Source organism: Lampris incognitus, chromosome 4 (genome assembly GCF_029633865.1).
Source record: "Lampris incognitus isolate fLamInc1 chromosome 4, fLamInc1.hap2, whole genome shotgun sequence".
Classification (NCBI taxonomy): Eukaryota; Metazoa; Chordata; class Actinopteri; order Lampriformes; family Lampridae; genus Lampris; species Lampris incognitus.
Window position 1 is genome coordinate 24,578,075 of NC_079214.1, and position 18,841 is coordinate 24,596,915.

Sequence of the window (18,841 nt, forward strand, 5' to 3'; positions counted from 1 at the left end):
AGAGCTACACTGCTTTTGTATAAGCGAGTCCCTTCTAGAAATAGTGATTAATGATTTTGTTAGATGCTGCAGGCTGTTGCAGCTGTTTTTGTGCTTGCCACTCATATCAGAATTAGGTAGTGTGGGAGTATTTGTGAGTCTGTTCGTGCCTGTGTGTTTAATCTGTGCTCAACATTTTTCAGACATGAAAATGGCAGTGTGCTTTTGAACGTGTTTTTGTAAATATGCAGAAGACGTTGGCCTTTCCTTCTTTCATTGCTTTTTGTACTGCAGAGAAAAACACGTAAGCTCATATTCAGTGGAGCTCACTTTCAGTTTTGTTTTTACATTGTTATACCTCCAATTTGCATTCCCCCCCCCCTACATGTGGGTGCACAGCCTTGGTGTGAATTTTTGATGAGGTCTGCTTAATTCATCAATATTTAAACTTGAATCACGGCACAGATTGTAAACAAAAGGGAGCTCAGGCTTGAGAGTAGGGCTGGGTTGACGATACTAGCAACAACAAAAAAAAAAGTTAAGAGAGCCATTCCAAGATGAACTTTAATTCCTAGTTGATGAACATATTGATCAAAATTATAATTAAACATTTTCTTTTTCTTTCTTTCTTTCTTTCTTTCTTTCTTTCTTTCTTTCTTTCTTTCTTTTTCTCCCCAATTGTATTCGGCCAATTACCCTACTCCTCCGAGCCGCTCCGGTCGCTGCTCCAGCTCCACCCCCTCTGCCAATCCGGGGCGGGCTGCAGACTACCACATGCCTCCTCCCATACATGTGGAGTCGCCAGCCGCTTGTCTGTGAATGTTCTCATTCATCCAGGTCAGAGCTATCCAAAGGAATTGAATCAAGTGCAACTGGACTACCGGCCGCTTCTTTTCACCTGACAGTGAGGAGTTTTGCCTGGGGGACGTAGCGTGTTGGAGGCTCACGCTATGCGCTCTTTGCACAATCATTTCCGCATTCTACCTAACACTGCTTGTATGTTTCCGGTCTATCGATGGCGCTGTTTTACACCCCTTCTTTGCAGGAGCTCCCAAAGCTCAAAGTAACAGATGTCCAGAGAATTTGCCAGCAAACAACACCAACATACACTACCGTTCAAAAGTTTGGGATCACCCAAACAATTTTGTGTTTTCCATGAAAAGTCACACTTATTCACCACCATATGTTGTGAAATGAATAGAAAATAGAGTCAAGACATTGACAAGGTTAGAAATAATGATTTGTATTTGAAATAAGATTTTTTTTACATCAAACTTTGCTTTCGTCAAAGAATCCTCCATTTGCAGCAATTACAGCATTGCAGACCTTTGGCATTCTAGCTGTTAATTTGTTGAGGTAATCTGGAGAAATTGCACCCCACGCTTCCAGAAGCAGCTCCCACAAGTTGGATTGGTTGGATGGGCACTTCTTTGAGCAGATTGAGTTTCTGGAGCATCACATTTGTGGGGTCAATTAAACGCTCAAAATGGCCAGAAAAAGAGAACTTTCATCTGAAACTCGACAGTCTATTCTTGTTCTTAGAAATGAAGGCTATTCCATGCGAGAAATTGCTAAGAAATTGAAGATTTCCTACACCGGTGTGTACTACTCCCTTCAGAGGACAGCACAAACAGGCTCTAACTAGAGTAGAAAAAGAAGTGGGAGGCCGCGTTGCACAACTGAGCAAGAAGATAAGTACATTAGAGTCTCTAGTTTGAGAAACAGACGCCTCACAGGTCCCCAACTGGCATCTTCATTAAATAGTACCTGTTAGAGCCTGTTTGTGCTGTCCTCTGACGGGAGTAGTACACACCGGTGTAGGAAATCTTCAATTTCTTAGCAATTTCTCGCATGGAATAGCCTTCATTTCTAAGAACAAGAATAGACTGTCGAGTTTCAGATGAAAGTTCTCTTTTTCTGGCCATTTTGAGCGTTTAATTGACCCCACAAATGTGATGCTCCAGAAACTCAATCTGCTCAAAGAAGTGCCCATCCAACCAATCCAACTTGTGGGAGCTGCTTCTGGAAGCGTGGGGTGCAATTTCTCCAGATTACCTCAACAAATTAACAGCTAGAATGCCAAAGGTCTGCAATGCTGTAATTGCTGCAAATGGAGGATTCTTTGACGAAAGCAAAGTTTGATGTAAAAAAAATCTTATTTCAAATACAAATCATTATTTCTAACCTTGTCAATGTCTTGACTCTATTTTCTATTCATTTCACAACATATGGTGGTGAATAAGTGTGACTTTTCATGGAAAACACGAAATTGTTTGGGTGATCCCAAACTTTTGAACGGTAGTGTACATCAGACCATTAATTAACACTCAATAAAATCATACAGTCACGGAAATCATGTTAATTGTAACAAGTATCCTGTCATCTCATATGTTACTCAAATCAACATTCGGATAGGGTATTTGTATGTATAGACTATTTTAACTACCAATGCATCATCGTTAAATATATAGAAACATTGTCAGCGGTCACACAGCATAACTCGTGGATGGAGCACAGGATTCCCAATGACAAAAGTAAACAAACATTAGGCTACACTGACGACAGGATTTTTATAATTTCATTAATGTCCAATGTTAATGGTTGATGCCAAACAGTTAGCTAACGTTAGACTAACAGTTACATACAACTTCGACCTAAAGTTACCTGGTATAGAATCAGATGTCGGCGTAGGAGCCTGCAAACTGCTGTAACCCAAACTCTCACTCTACACGCAACTCCTGCAATTCCTTTCTCATGTCTTCAGTTTCTTTGTCTTTGTCTTCAACAGATGACAAGGACATGTCCAGTGCAGACGGTTCAGGGACAGAGCAGTAGTCGTGATCCCTTGTGATATCGTGTTGCTGCTCAGAAGGAACTGGATCTCAGGAGGAACTTTGCTTTCTCCCACACACTGCACCGTGGTGTCTCAATAACCATTCAGTTCAAAAAGCGTCGGTACCGCACCTTTAACAAGCCTTCTTTGACCATCAAGGGTTGTTGGCTCTATGAGCTGATCAGTGGAGAAGTGTCTGCTACAGACCTTAGTGTGAGAGGTGATGGTGAAATGATCCCGGCGTATGTTTGCCAGCCACTGTCTTCTCAGGTCAGGATGGATTGGAAAGCCATGGAAACTAAGTATGCCGTTAAACTTGGAGCTAGCCAAACAAAGTGGGACACAGCAATATTCAGAGTATTTATTTTGTTGTTTTTGAAAATGTTCGGTCTTGGACTTTTTTCTGTGTGGACTCATGATGATGAGCAAACTGTCATGCAAGCTAGCTAGCTCGGCACCAGCGCGATGTAAACAAAGGGAGCTGAAACGTACAAGCAGTACTATTTCGAAGCGGATCTACATCACATAGCCTAGCGAATGTAGCGCATTGACGGAAGTGTGTCCGACCCCGGTAAGTGGCGATATGCCCCCTTTCAGCTGGTTGCGGACCGCAACAACTATGGCTCATGTGCAAAACGCCTAGGCCAGTTCGGGACCGATTGACGCCAGGTATAACATACGCCGTGTTATCAGTTTATAAACCCCTTGAAAGATCTAATTCATATTCGTCTGTCTTGGCTATGATTGGTTGAGTACGAATACTGTCGTCATACAGAAGACACGGAGGGGGAAGGGAAGGGAGGGACGGCAGGTGATTGCTCATTGTACTGTCGTGAGGTCATGGCTGGTTTAAAAATCTCACGTGTATCAATAGCTAACGTTAGCCGTGGGCGTCAGGAGGGAAGGCAGCATGGGTTAGGGTTAAGGTTAGGGTTAGGGTTAGGGTTAGGTTAGAGACGGAGGGTGTCTCCGTCTCTTCTGTATGACGACAGTGTTAAACCAACTCAACCAATCATAGCCATCTTTCAAGGGGGTTATAAACCGATGACATAGGCCGTGTAAATCAATTCCCAACCGCATTATCTAGGTGTGTTAGTCCGACTTCGAGAAATTCTATTTAGTACGATTTCAGTCAGACTAACACTAAGTCAGTCCAGTTTTAGTCGGGCTATCACGATAAATCGACTTTTTCTAACATCATGCAAACGCACGTTTACCTGTATACTGAGGTATTACTGAATTAAATTTAGCACCAGTACAAGCAGATACAACTTAAATGAATAAACTATATCCCAAACTCAGTCGTAAAACTATTGCAATTGGCATAGCCAGAAGACAGTACACAAGTTTTTGCCCAAGTGTTTGAGTCTGGGCTTATATGGGGGAGTAAGTGAGTAAGCGAGTGGCACAGGTTGAACACAAGCTCTAGTCATGCGGAGAGATACACTGCCTCCACTTGTGTCACTCTTGACTGATGGAAAACACGCATGCAAGTAATGCAACAGTGTATATTTGCCTCTGTGTGTGGACACCCCTGTTCATAGGTATGTGTATTTACACAAGGTTGAACTCATAATGATAAATATATAATCTCTCTCTCTCTCTCTCTCTCTCTCTCTCTCTCTCTCTCTCTCTCTCTCTCTGTGGTTCAATGTGCATCTGCTTGGTGTAAATATGAAAGTGCACATGACAACTGTTGAATCAAATAGCTCTTGGTTCATGTGGCTGTTACATTATGTAAAATATGCCATAAGTCAAGCAAGCAAGTGGCATGTTGATATATATCAGGCACTCTCAGGTAGCACACATACGTATATAGCTGTACTGTATGATGAGTGATTTTTCAATGGGAGAAACAACTTATTTTTAGGTAATTTCAAACAAAATAGTGTAGATATGATCTGCGATACATGTATATGTATATGTAGAACTTTGCAGCTAATAAATGTGCATTTCCAATAATTGCTGGTGGTCTGTTTATTCTTTCAAAACTACAACTGCTAAACTACAACTGCAAAACTACAACCAGTTAATACTCTGGGTGAGGAACTCCCACACTCATCCTTCCCTTTCAGAAGGGCAGACGCTGAGTTTAAATACCTTGGGATTTTTATTACGAAAGACGTCTTCGCTCAAAATTTTGTCCCCCTACTAAAAAAAGGAGGAATGGATATGCAGCATTGGTCTAGTTTGCCTCTATCCCTAGCAGGTCGCATAGGTATGGTCAAGACGGTCATCTCACCTAAGTTCTTGTATGTCTTCCAACACATTCCAGTTCTCTTTAAGAAAAAGTTTTTTGCTGACCTGGACAAACTCATCTCTTCTTTCATTTGGCGTAACAGGCCCATCTGTATTAGGAAGGCTGTATTACAGCTCCCCAAAAATTTGGGGGTCTTGCACTCCCCAACTTCACACAATACTACTGGGCTTGTAATTTTCAGAAGATTCTATATTGGCTGCATAATCCAGATGATGAAGCTCCTATCTGGGCCCATATGGAACAGTTATCTGCCCTTTTCATTGTACTGTTATTTGCCCCCATTGCCACTACCCCATTACCTTCAGTACAAATTCAGTACTTACACAGTCAGTAAAAATCTGGGCCCAGTTTAGAAAACATTTTGGTTTGCATAGGCCCTCTACTCATGCTCCAGTTTTTAATAATTGTACATTTGGAGCCTCATTGACAGACTATTCATTCCGTATTTGGTTTAACAGTGGCATTAAGACCACTGAGGATCTTTAAAGTAATGGTATATTCATGTCTTTTACCGAACTCTCCACTCAGTTTGGCCTACCCAATTCCCACATGTTTCTTTTTTTTTTTCAAATCAGGTATTTTGTACAAAGACAGTTCCCTCACTTCCCCAATCGCCCCCCTGAGTCACCAAGCGATACCTTTTTAACCCTGGATCCACAGTAGAAATGCCTCATCTCTACTATTTATGGCATAATTGACACACTAAACTCAGGCCTTCTTGCCCACACAAAAAACTCTGGGGAGATAGACCTAGGCATTGAGCTACCAGAAGATAGGTGGAATCACATTCTTAAGCTGGTCCATTCACCCTCAATTTGTGCCAGACATGGCCTGCTACAATTAAAGATTCTGCATAGACTCCATTATACCAATGCTAGGTTAGCATAGATGTATCCCAACGTCAGTGACGCTTGTAATAGGTGTACACACTCACCTGATAACCTTATACATATGTTTTGGTCCTGTCCCAGGCTACTAGACTACTACTACTACTACTTTCGGCTGCTCCCGTTAGGGGTCGCCACAGCGGATCATCCGTAATTTATGATCCGCATATTTGATTTGGCAAAGATTTTATGCCGGATGCCCTTCCTGACGCAACCCTCCCCATTTGTCCGGGCTTGGGACCGGCACTAAGGATGCACTGGCTTGTGCATCCTCAGTGGCTGGGTTCCAGGCTACTAGACTACTGGACAAAAATATTTGAAACACTGGGGGATGCTTATAACATGATCATTGATCCAAACCCACTTAGAGCAATATTTGGCATTCCGCCTTAAGTAAAGTTTCCCTTACCATTGCAAAAGGTCCTGGCTTTCACAACATTATTGGCCCGTCGTTTCATTCTTTTAAAGTGGAAACATATTTCACCTCCCGCTCAAGAGAGGTTCTACAATGTATCAAGCTTGAAAAAAAAATCCGATTCTCTCTTAAAGGCTCCCTGAAATCCTTTAATAAAACATGGAGACCCTTCTTGGACAATATAAATAATTTGACAGTTCTACCTGACCCTGAGGATAGCTGAGCTCCCTCCCTGCTTTCCTCCCACCTTCCCCCCATTCCAATCTTTCTTATTTTTTTTAATTCTATTTTCTATTTCATTTATTTATTTTACATGTATGTATATGTGTATGTATGTATATGTATATATATGTGTGTGTGTGTGTGTGTGTGTGTGTGTGTGTGTGTGTGTGTGTATGCATATATATTTATGTGTATACATATACATATATTATGATTATCGACCTCGTGAACCCACCACACATGGGGATGAGCATTGGGGTAGGGTGCAATGCAGATCGGGCTGCAGGCAAAGGCGGGGACCGGGGCGTGCCGACTTCCGACATCACAGATTGATTCTCAGGACGTGGAATGTCACCGCTCTGGTAGAGAAGGAGCCTCAGCTGGTGCGGGAAGTGGAGCAATACCAACTAGATATAGTTGGGCTCACCTCCACACATAGCATGGGCTCTGGTACAAAACTCCTGGAGAGGGGCTTGACTCATTACTTTTCCAGAATTGGCCAAGGTGACAGGCGCCGGGCAGTTGTGGGGATACTCACAAGTCCCCGGTTGAGCACCGCTGTGTTGGAGTTGTCCCCGGGGAATGAGAGGGTCACCTCTATGCGACTGCGAGTCGCTAGGGGGAAGGCTCTGATTGTTGTCAGCCAAACTGCACCATTTAAAACTAGGAAACAAAAATTAGATAACCTCCCCTGGCTGAATGATCACACCCGTGCCCTTAGAAGACTTTGTAGGGGAAAAAAAACGACAATGGAAGGCCAACAAGTCCAAATTAACACATAACACCCTTAAAAACCAAATGTTTATTTACCAGAATGCAGTTAAGGATGCGAGATCAGCGTACTTCTCTGAACTTATATTGAGAAATAACCACCATCAGAAAGTTCTCTTCGGGATAATTGATTCTGTCATTAATGGTCACTCCACTTCTCTTTTTGAACCTGATGTTGAGTTGTCCGAAAAATTTCTCACTCCATTTGTAAACAAGGTGGAGAATATTAGGTCCCAAATCCAGCCAGGCGCTTTTTGTTCCATTCCCCACGTTAATTTTGCCTCTTTCACCCAGTTTCAACCAACTACAATTTCGGTGGACAGTCTACAATATGAGCTCCTCCTCCTGCATCCTAGACATCATTCCCACTAAGCTACTCAGCGAGGTATTTTCCACTATCAGCCCCATTATTCTTCAAATTCTTAGTAATTTTCTGGCCTTCGGTTCTTTTCCAGACAGTTTTAAGCATGCCATCATTCAGTCATTGCTGAAGAACCCTAATTTAGACCCCCTGTCCCTAAGTAACTACAGGTCAATCTCTAAATTGTCTTTTTTATCTAAGGTTATGGAGAGAGTAATTTCTTCCCAGTTGATTTGTTTTATGAACACAAATACTGTTTTTAATAGTTTCCACTCTGGTTTTAGAGCACTTCATAGTACTGAGACAGCTCTGGTTAAGTCATTAATGATCTACTGCTGAATGCAGACAGAGTTGACTGCTCAATTTTAGTTCTTTTAGACTTATGTGCTGCCTTTCACATGGTTGATCACAACATCCTCCTACATCGCTTAGAGACTTGGGTTGGCATCAAGGGCGTGGCTCTTAACTTATTACACTCTTACCTCACCAACAGAACTTTTTCTGTTGTTCTGGGTAACTCTACCTCCTCAGTGGCTCAGTTAAGTTGTGGTGTCCCTCAAGGCTCAGTTCTTGGCCCCCTCCTCGTCTCTATATACTTGTTGCCCCTTGGTCAGGTCATTCAAAATCACCATGTGCTCTATCATTTTTATGCTGATGACACTCAGTTATACATGCCACTAAAACCCACTGATCCTTGCACCCTATTAAATCTCACAGCTTGCTTCGCCGACATTAAATGATGGATGTCCAAAAATTTTCTTAAATTTAATGATGATAAGTCTGAGGTCATTCTGTTTGGTCCCGAAAATTCCATTAGTCCATTTGCTACTAATCTTTGTGGTCTGTGTAGTCTTAAACAGGCTGCTGAGAATCTTGGGGTAATATTTGATGCTAACCTCAGTTTTGACAATCAAATTAAACATGTTGTTCAGTCATGCTTTTTCGAACTCAAGTAATCTCCAAAATTAGGTCATTTTTATCAAATGCCAATTTGCAAAAGGTTGTACATACTTTTATCTTTTCTCGACCCGACTACTGTAATGCACTTTATTCTGGTATCAGCAAGGGCTCACTCCACCATCTGCAGTTGGTATAAAATGCCGCTGCTCGGCTCATTATAGGGACAAGGAGGCATGACCATATCACTCCTGTGCTTGCCTCCCTACACTGGCTCCCTGTTATATTTCGAATTGATTTTTAAATTTTACTGCTCACTTTTAAGGCTTTAAATGGTATTGCTCCTTTATACATTTGTGATTTACTGACTTGGTATGTCCCCCCTCGACCATTAAAGTCTGCAGATGGCGCCCTGCTAGTTATTCCCAGGTCTCGGTTGGTTACAAAGGGTGATCGGGCTTTTGCTGTTAGAGCCCCCACATCACGAAGCACTTTTCCTGCTGAGCTAAGGCGAACTAAGTCTTTAGCTTCTTTTAAATCTCGTCTCAAAACTTTTCTTTTTATGAAAGCTTTTATAAATGTTTGATATTTGTTTTTATTTTTACTGTTTTTATTTTTACTCTTATTTGATCTTACACTTATCCCTGCCTTGTCTGGTTTTATGTTGTTTTTTTTGTTTGTTTTTTTGTGAAGCACTTTGTAGCATTGTTTTAGAAAGGTGCTATATAAATAAAATTATTATTATTATTATTATTATTACTATTATTATTATTGTGTGTGCTTATGCACCGAATAGCAGTTTGAAGTATCCGGCCTTCTTGGAGTCTCTGGGTGGTGTCCTGGATAAGGCTCTGCCTTGGTACTCTATAGTTCTGCTGGGGGATTTCAACGCTCACGTGGGCAATGATGGAGAAACCTGGAGGGGCGTGATTGGGAGAATGACCTCCCCGATCTGAACCCGAGCGGTGCATTGTTACTGGACTTCTGTGTGAGTCATGGATTAGCCATAACAAACACTGTGTTCAAACATAAGGTAGTTCATAAGTGTACTTGGTACCAGAACACTGTAGGGCGAAGATTGCTGATAGACTTTGGTCGTATCATCAGATCAGCAGCCATATGTTTTGGACACTCGGGTGAAGAGAGGAGCAGAGCTGTCAACTGATCCCCACCTGGTGGTGAGTTAGATCAGATGGCGGGGAAGGCTGCCAGACAGACCTGGCAAAACCACACATGTAGTGAGGATGAACTGGGAACATCTGGCGGAGGCCCCTGTCCATGAGGACTTCAAGAATTTCATGCGTATCCCGAGGGAGGCTTGGAACATGGAGTCTGAGTGGGCCATGTTCAAAACCTCTATTGCAGATGCGGCAGGCAGGAGCTGTGGTCATAAGGTCATCAGTGCCTGTCGAGGCAGCAACCTAAGAACCCACTTGTGGACACCGGCAGTGAGGGAAGCTGTCAGGCTGAAGAAGGAGGCCTTTCAGACATAGTTAGCCCAGGGGTCTCCTGAAGCAGCAGACAGGTACTGGGAGTCCAGAAGGGCTACCGCTTCAGCGGTCGCAGAAGCAAAACTTGGGTGTGGGAGGAGTTCAGCGAGGCTATGGAGGAGGACTTTCGGTTGGCCTCAAGGAAGTTCTGGCAAACCATCCGGCGACTCAGGAAGGGGAAGCAGGGCTTGAATCAGACTGGGTTCAGCCGGGGAGGGGAACTGTTGACCCAAACTGGGGATGTTGTCGAGCGGTGGAAAGAACACTTTGAAGAGATCCCGAACCTAGCTAACATGTCCTCAGTGGAGGAGGTAGAGTCTGAAGACTCAGGGGAAGCCCCACCCATATCCCTGGCAGAGGTCTCTGATGTAGTTAAAAAGCTCCTCGGTGGGAAGGTGCCGGGTGTGGATGAGATTCGCCCTGAGATGCTGAAGGCTCTGGACATTGTTGGGCTGTCTTGGCTGACATGCCTCTTTGGTGTCGGTTGGAGGTCGGGGACAGTACCTGTGGAGTGGCAGACTGGAGTGGTGGTTCCCATATTTAAATAGGGGAACCGGAGGGTGTGCTCCGATTATCAGGGCATCACGTTGCTCAGCCTCCCTGGGAAGTCTACTCTAGGCTGCTGGAAAGAGGGCTCCAACTGATTGTTGAACCTCAGATCCAGGAGGAACAATGTTGATTCCGTCTGGGCCGTGGAACAACGGACCAAGTCTTTACCCTTGCAGAAGTGTTGAGGGGGGCATGGGAGTTTGACCAGTCAGTCTACATGTGTTTTGTGGACTTGGAGAAGGCTTACGACCATGTACCCCGGGACACTCTGTGGGGGGTGCTGCAGGAGTATGGGGTACCAGGGCAGTTGCTACAAGCCATCCAGTCCTTGTATAACCAAAGTGAGATCTGTGTTCGCATTCTCGGCACAAAGTCAAACGCATTTTCGTTGGATGTTGGACTACGCCAAGGTTGTTCCTTGTCTCCAATTCTGTTTGTGATATTCGTGGACAGGATCTCAAGGTGCAGCCAAGGTGAGGAGTGTGTCCATTTTGGGAACCTCAGAATTGCATCTCTGCTCTTCGCAGGTGATGTGGTTTTGTTGGCTTCATCAGAACGCGACCCCCAGCACGCACTGGGGTGGTTTGCAGCTGAGTGTGAAATGGCTGGGATGAGAGTCAGCACCTCCAAGTCTGAGGCCATAGTTCTCTACTGGGAAATGGTGGATTGCTCCCTCCAGGTTGGGGATGAGTTGTTGCCTCAAGCACTGGCGTAACATATTTGTTATGGGCCCTGGTGCAAGCAACCCTCGTGGACCCCCCCCCCGTCTCTCTCTCACTCAATCACACACACACCACCACCACCACCATAGGTGGGTTTAGTAAGTAATTTTAGTAATTTATTTGTATAGCACCTTTCAAAGATATACAATCACAAAGTGCTTCACAGCATAAAATATAACAAATAAAATAGAAATATCAAAGTAACAGACAATTTAGTAACCACATTAGATTATGGTAACACAGAAATCCTAGGCTGCTAGAGTTAGCTTGCTACCCTACCTCCGAGGTTTCTCCGCTGCCAGCGGTAACACTCCAGTCTGTGTCTGTGCCAAATTTTCTTCTCGCCCATCGCCATCAATTATACTGCTCTTTAAGAAAAATCCATCCATTTCTGGAGTTTTGCTGTTCTTTCCTTTTTTCCTTGCTCTCCTTCCTCTTTTTACATCCACTTTTATGTGTGTAACTCATGCTTGCTTGCTTGATTTTATTTTTCTAATGTTATTTAGGTAGGCTAGATAGGTAAATGATATTGCGCACGCTAAACAAGCTATCATCACATGCTCAAAACAGACACGTACCATTGGACTAGGACAATGCATGCAGAAATATTGATGGGCCCCCCCTAGCGACGGGCCCTGGTGACACTGCACCAGCTGCACCACCTATATTTACGCCAGTGGCCTCAAGTGAAGGAGTTCAAGTATCTCGGGGTCTTGTTCATGAGTGAGGGTAGGATGGAGCGGGAGATTGACAGGCGGGCGTTGCTGGGAAGGGCGTTGCTGGGAAGAGGTGTGTCTGAAGTGCCCTACTTAGCTTGCTGCCACCGCGACCCTACCCCGGAGAAGCGACTGAATGAATGAATGAATATTATGATTATTATCTTTTATGTGTGTATATATATGTATGTTTATGTGTGTGTGTGTGTGTGTGTGTGTGTGTGTGTGTGTGTGTGTGTGTGTGTGTGTGTGTGTGTGTGTGTGTGTGTGTGTGTGTGTGTGCGTGTATATGTACATACTTTTTTTGTCCACTTGTTTTGCTTCTCCAATTTAGGGTGCAGTTGGGTGGGTTGAGGGTGGGTTATTGGTTAGTGGGTTTGGTTTTCATGGGGTAAAACTCACAGGCACGTTTCCATTTTGTTCTGTTTGTCTTATAAACCTGTGCAAAAATGCAATAAAAAGATTATAAAAAAAGAAAAAAACTACAACTGCTTCGGTGGAATTCATTTTCACACAGAAAATGATCTTCTCGCTACTGTGTGAGAGTTTCTCAGCTGCGGCGATTAGAAAAAGGAACATCCCAGCCAAGTGGCCTTGTAGTTCTTTCACCACCCACTGACATCAATAGCTGATGGAAGTAAGACAGTTTGCTATAGCGGGCTATGGCAATACAGGCAACGTTAGCAAGTATTGTGTGTGTTGTAGAAATTCTACTGCTACGATTCATACACAAGGTTGAAGTAAGAAATATGGTTGGAAAAAAAAAGGTTGAAAATCGGTGAAATTCCTCGAAAAGTCAATGGGCCTCTTTCATCAATCGTTCATACGTACAAATTTGTTTTTACACACCCATGGGATATTTTAGCCTTGAAGTTTGTCTCAGAGGCCAGAGTAGAACCTGAATAACTCCTGAATTTAGACACCAATTAGCTAACACTGATGTCTTCAGAAGTCTGGCTGACTGCTCGTTGCAAGGGGTAGACAATAGTAGATGTTAGGTGGAAGGAATTGCAAATAACCATCAGGCTTTGCTTCAGCCTGTCAGACCATGTTGAGAGCTAAACATATTCCATGGGTGTGTAACAGCAAATTTGTATGCACGGATGACTGATGAATGAGGCCCACTGTTTCTTTTGTGCTTGTTGTAGCCGTATGTGTGTGTGTGTGTGTGTGTGTGTGTGTGTGTGTGTGTGTGTGTGTGTGTGTGTGTGTGTGTGTGTGTGTGTGTGTGTGAAAGTGAGATAGGAGGACAACGTTGAAGAGAAAAGCTGTTAGCTTATTTCTCTTGGGTGTGGGGGGAGAAGATAGACATACACAGAGGCACACAGACACACACACATGCACACAAATGCACATGTACTTCAACAGGCCCCCTGCCCCCCAATGACAGGCTTACTTTTTGCCGTTATTTTTTTTATGATCCGTTTTATACGTGTGCATCTGTGTGTATATATATATATATATATATATATATATATATATATATATATATATATATATTTTTTTTTTTTTCCCATGCTTTATTTTATTTTTATTTTATTTTCTGTACAAACAACGCCAAGCTAAGTTCCGAGTGCGTGCAACGCACATGGCAATAAAAAGTTGTGATTCTGAGTTTGACATTCACCACAATCCAGACAGCAAGAACTCAACACTGGTGGCAAGGGGTGGGGGGTGGGGATCTGGCTTGTCTGTTTACTTTGTGTGTACTTTGTTAACTTGGATGGTGTGTGTACTACATGTGCCCAGAGAGGCCTATGTATGTGTGTGTGTTTTGTTTTTTTCCCAGTTGTATTTGTGAGGCCCATTTTGAGTTTTCAACCGTAAGAGTTACGACACTTTTTGCAAAGTGAGGACATTACGGCCGGTCGACGCTCTATTTCAGGGGTTTCAGGGACTTGGGTTTTGGTTTTGGGCTAGAATCCGAATTAGGTTAAGGTAAGGGTAAAGGTCACGCATGTTGTTCTGATGGTTAAGGTTAGGGCCTAGGGAAGGAATATAGTCAACAAGGGACCTCATAAATACAGGAAAACAAGTGTGTGTGTGTGTGTGTGTGTGCACGCGCGCACATGCAATTTGTGTTTAAGGGGAGGGGTTTCTTGTGTAGATACATCAATGGTCATAAAGGCCCAAGTACCGAGCAAACGCACTACAGCTGAACCAGTGACCCCCACCCATCCCCACGGTAAACACACACCTTCATCAGCTCCAGATACATATAGACACAGACAGGCAGTCAGACAGAAAGCACACACACACACACACACACTCGCACACACTCGCACACACTCGCACACACTCGCACACACTCGCACACACTCGCACACACACACACACACACACACACACACACACACACACACACCTAGGGACAATTTAGAATGGCTGATTCACCTGACCTTCCAAAATGTATTTGTCTAAAGATGTATTTAAAGAATATTGCATTCATAGGTAGAAATGCATGCAGTATTAATTAAACAGGTTCGATCCCAGTTACACAGAAACGGGCGAAGAAGCTGCCAGGGTCAGTAAAACATTCAGCTGATCTCAAAGGCCTGTTTGGCTTAACTCACTTTTACTACAAAGTCACCCTCTGCGTTTTTCCAAAGTAGTGCCCTTGCCCATTGATCCTAATTATCCACGAGGGCTTCGTCGCTCCAGCTCCAGTTGATGGAGGAGGAAGGAAGGAGTTCATAATTATGTTCAATTAGCGCTCCTTCACATTTTATCTCAGCCCTTCTACTCACTTAATGACTTATTTGTACCAATTATTTGCTTTGCTGAACTCGTTAGACCCCCTACCCCCTCACCACACACACACACACACACACACACACACCTTGTCGGTTTAGGAGATTGCTCTGTGGAGGCTCCCAGTTTCTCTTTTCAAGACCAGATTGTGGTATCGTGCGTAAGAAAGCCCGTTGCGTTACACAAGTCTGAGAGATGTTGTGACTATTTGTGTGTCCGACTGTTTGACGGTTCCCAAAAAAAGCACCCAGGATCAGTGTCATCATCACCCTCTAGCTGTTCAAGCCAGAGATAGATTTGTTCAGTCTCCTTTTGCGCCCTCACCAGAGCCCTAGAAAGAGAGAGTTGCGTCAATGAGGGGTCAGAACGCGAGAGGGTTACGTGGTTCATGTAGCTGCCGAATAGTTCCAAACAAAGCTTGGCGGGTCATTTAAATGAACTGCTTAGCCGCGATTTCTGGTAACGACTAACCAATATTTTCAGATTTTTACATTTATATATAGATAGAGATATAGTCCAACGTGACACATATTCTCTGCACACTGTTTGGAACTATCCGGGGCTCCCATGATGCATAAGCCGCCATTGCTGTTAAATAAGTGGCCCATTGACGTCTATGGAGTTGATGTAACTCTCTCTTTCTAGGGCTCTGGCCCTCGCAACACAAGGGCCAAACCTTTCAAAAGGCACAAGTTGAATTATTTATTAAATTAACTGTCCAAACGCCAAATGTCCGTTGTAGGTTTGAGTCTACATGGCAGCAGCAAATTGCTACGATTATATTATATCATTACCCAACTGGACCATGGTCACTAGTTTAATAAGCTCAAATCCTCTCAAAACCCCACCGGTTTTTCAGTGACACGTAATTTGGCAAATCCAGTTCAAACTACGTTATTAGGAGCTGTGTGTGTGTGTGTGTGTGTGTGTGTGTGTGTGTGTGTGTGTGTGTGTGTGTGTGTGTGTGTGTGTGTGTGTGTGTGTGTGTGTGTGTGTTTAGGTTACTAAGCGAGGGAAAGAAAATCAAACATGGAGGCAAAAAAAACCCAGTAAAATCACTGATTGATCCATAACGAAAACTGGACCTCAGTAGCACATGCATGTGTACACACACATGTGCATATACACATACACACAGACATTTGCACACACACACACACACACACACACACACACACACACACACACACACACACACACACACACACACACACACACACACACACACACACAGCCCCTCTCTAATTTAAGCCCCTGACTCTAAGTGGGCTCTTGTGTGCGGGAGAGGCTGATGAAAGCCTCTCTTCTTAAGGACAGGTCAGAAGATGCAGTGAGGGCTGGATGGTATCAAAGGAACCTAAGTGACCTCGGAGGGCGACAGAGACTGAAGAGACAGTGCTGTCTCTCCCTCGGCCACAGGCTCCCTTTAATCTGCCACTGCTCTCTGGAGACACTGGGTTATCTGGCGAGTGAGGGAGAAAGGGAAGTGGGTCCCATTTTCTATCTGTTCCTCTTTTTCTTTTTTGGAAACCGTGCACACACACACACACCCACACACGCACACGCATACACATACACACACACTTTGATAATCTCCTAACCTCTTACTTCCCTTCTCTCCATCTTTCTCCAAAATGCTCAGCTCTCTTCAATCGATGTGCTTAGAAGTCGCACTTCAGTGGAACAGAAATGAAGAACGGATAGAGGAAAGTAGGATGGGGGGGGGTTATTATGGGTGGGGTTATTAAGGCTGAAATGATGGGACGAAGGGATGGAGAGAGATGCGGGGGGGGGGACGAAAGCACTAAAAGCTATTTTGCTGAGAAATGAGAGATGGTGAGAGCGAGAGAAACACGGATACGCTCTCCATCTCTAGCAGTGAAACCTTTTCCTCTTCACCAAAATGGACTGGGGAGAGAAATTGAAAGGAAGCAAAAAGAGGCCAAGAGGTGGATTGTCCTTCATCCTGCTTTCTTCATCCTTCCTCCTCCTCTTCCTCCGCATGGAAGCACAGCATAGTGTTATTGCTTGACTGTGGATAGCAGAGAATTATCAACATTTCTCAGCGATGGTTGGGGCACAAAGAGCTTTTAGTTGGGAGCACAAGACTCTCCTCTTCTGTAGGTCCCCGGTGGTGGAACGAGTTACCAAACTCCATTCCAGCCACTGAATCCCTCTCCATCTTTAAGATGAGGCTAAAGACCCATCTCTATCACGAACACCTCCACACTTGATGGCCTTAATAACAAAATGTTAAAAAAGAAACACTTCTATGCACCCTATGCATTGCCTTTGTACAGTGCCTGTTGACACATATGTGCAATCAGACTTGAACCTAGTTTTTTGGCACCTACTTGTGTTGTCGCCTCTTGACTAGATCCTTGGTTGTATTGTATTAACTCCCAGATACAGAGACATCCATGGGGAACTTCCTTATGCCACATTGTCTCCTATTTGGTTGCCATATTGTACAACAACTGTCTACATTCAAGCTTTTGGATAACTGATCAAACAGGGAATACCAGTGATTGACATGCACATGCTGTGTCAGTGTCTACCACATCATTGGAATAGTTCCATTCCATTCCATTATCCAAGCCACGTATCCCAATTGGGGTCGCAGGGATGCTGGAGCCTATCTATCCCAGCAGTCATTGGGCAGCAGGCGGGGAGACACCCTGGGCAGGCCGCCAGTCCATCACAGGGCCCACACACGCATACACACACACACCCACACACATATCTTTGGACTGTGGGAGGAAATCGGAGCACCCGGAGGAAACCCACACAGACACGAGCAGAACATGCAAACTCCACACAGAGGACGACCCGGGACGATCCCCAAGGCGAACCCAGGACCTTCTTGCTGTGAGGCGACCACGCTAACCACTGTGCCACCGTGCTGCCCATCATTGGAATAGTAGTTTGAAATCCAAAAATGAAAAAAAAAATCCACATTTACATTTTTTAAACCCCATTCATCTATTTGAGTAAGTGTTTTATTTCCAAAGCTCATATAATTTTCAAATAGCAAGTCATGCACTCAAGTGGCTCCTTAGACAGAACTTCTACGATCAGGTCTCGATGCAAATGTGAGGAGAGGACTGGTGCTACAAGGTCTTTAAAAAAAAACAACTATGATCTGTAGGCGTCCATAGTTTCTAAGCATGAGCTTGGAGATACAAACCCACAAATTAAAAGTCCTGGCAAGGAGCATCCACCCCATATCAAACTGCTAGTCACACACAGCTCAAACCAGTGCCCAACTCTATCACTCACTCACACACACTCACACACACACACACACACACACACACACACACACACACACACACACACACACACACACACACACACACACACATACACAAACACACACAGCTAGCACCTCCTCAAAACTGCTAATGAATGTGCTTGCCACCTGTGGTGGGGGCAAAGCAAAAAACTGAGAGAGGATGTGGGGGAGAAAAAATAGAGAAGAGAAAGAAAATCAAACCGAAACAGAAGATCCAGGGCGGTTAGCCACACATACAATAAAACAAGGAGACAGAATCCACAAGTCTGCTGAACTCCCTGATTTATTGACATATAAGCAAAAGTGCCTTTAGAGTACGTCTTGAATTTGGAGAAATTCTGGGTAACACTTTAGTATGGGGAACATAAAAACACTTAATTACTAGTGAATTAGTAATGATCAAGATGTCACTTTAGTATGGGGAACATATTCTAAGTAACAAAATCTTAATTTACAGTAATTTAACACTATTAACACTTGTAGTTTTGTGTTTTGTTACGTAAGAACAGACCATATTCATTAAGTGTTAGTAAGGGAGAATAACTCTTCCTGTGGTACTACCACCTTATAAATTCCATACTAAGCAAAGCATATTGAGATGGTACTACTAATAAGCAATTCTGAGGTTATAGAGGGAAAACTCATAGTTAATGGCTTACTGGTTGTATAATAAGGCCATGCAGAATAAGGCAT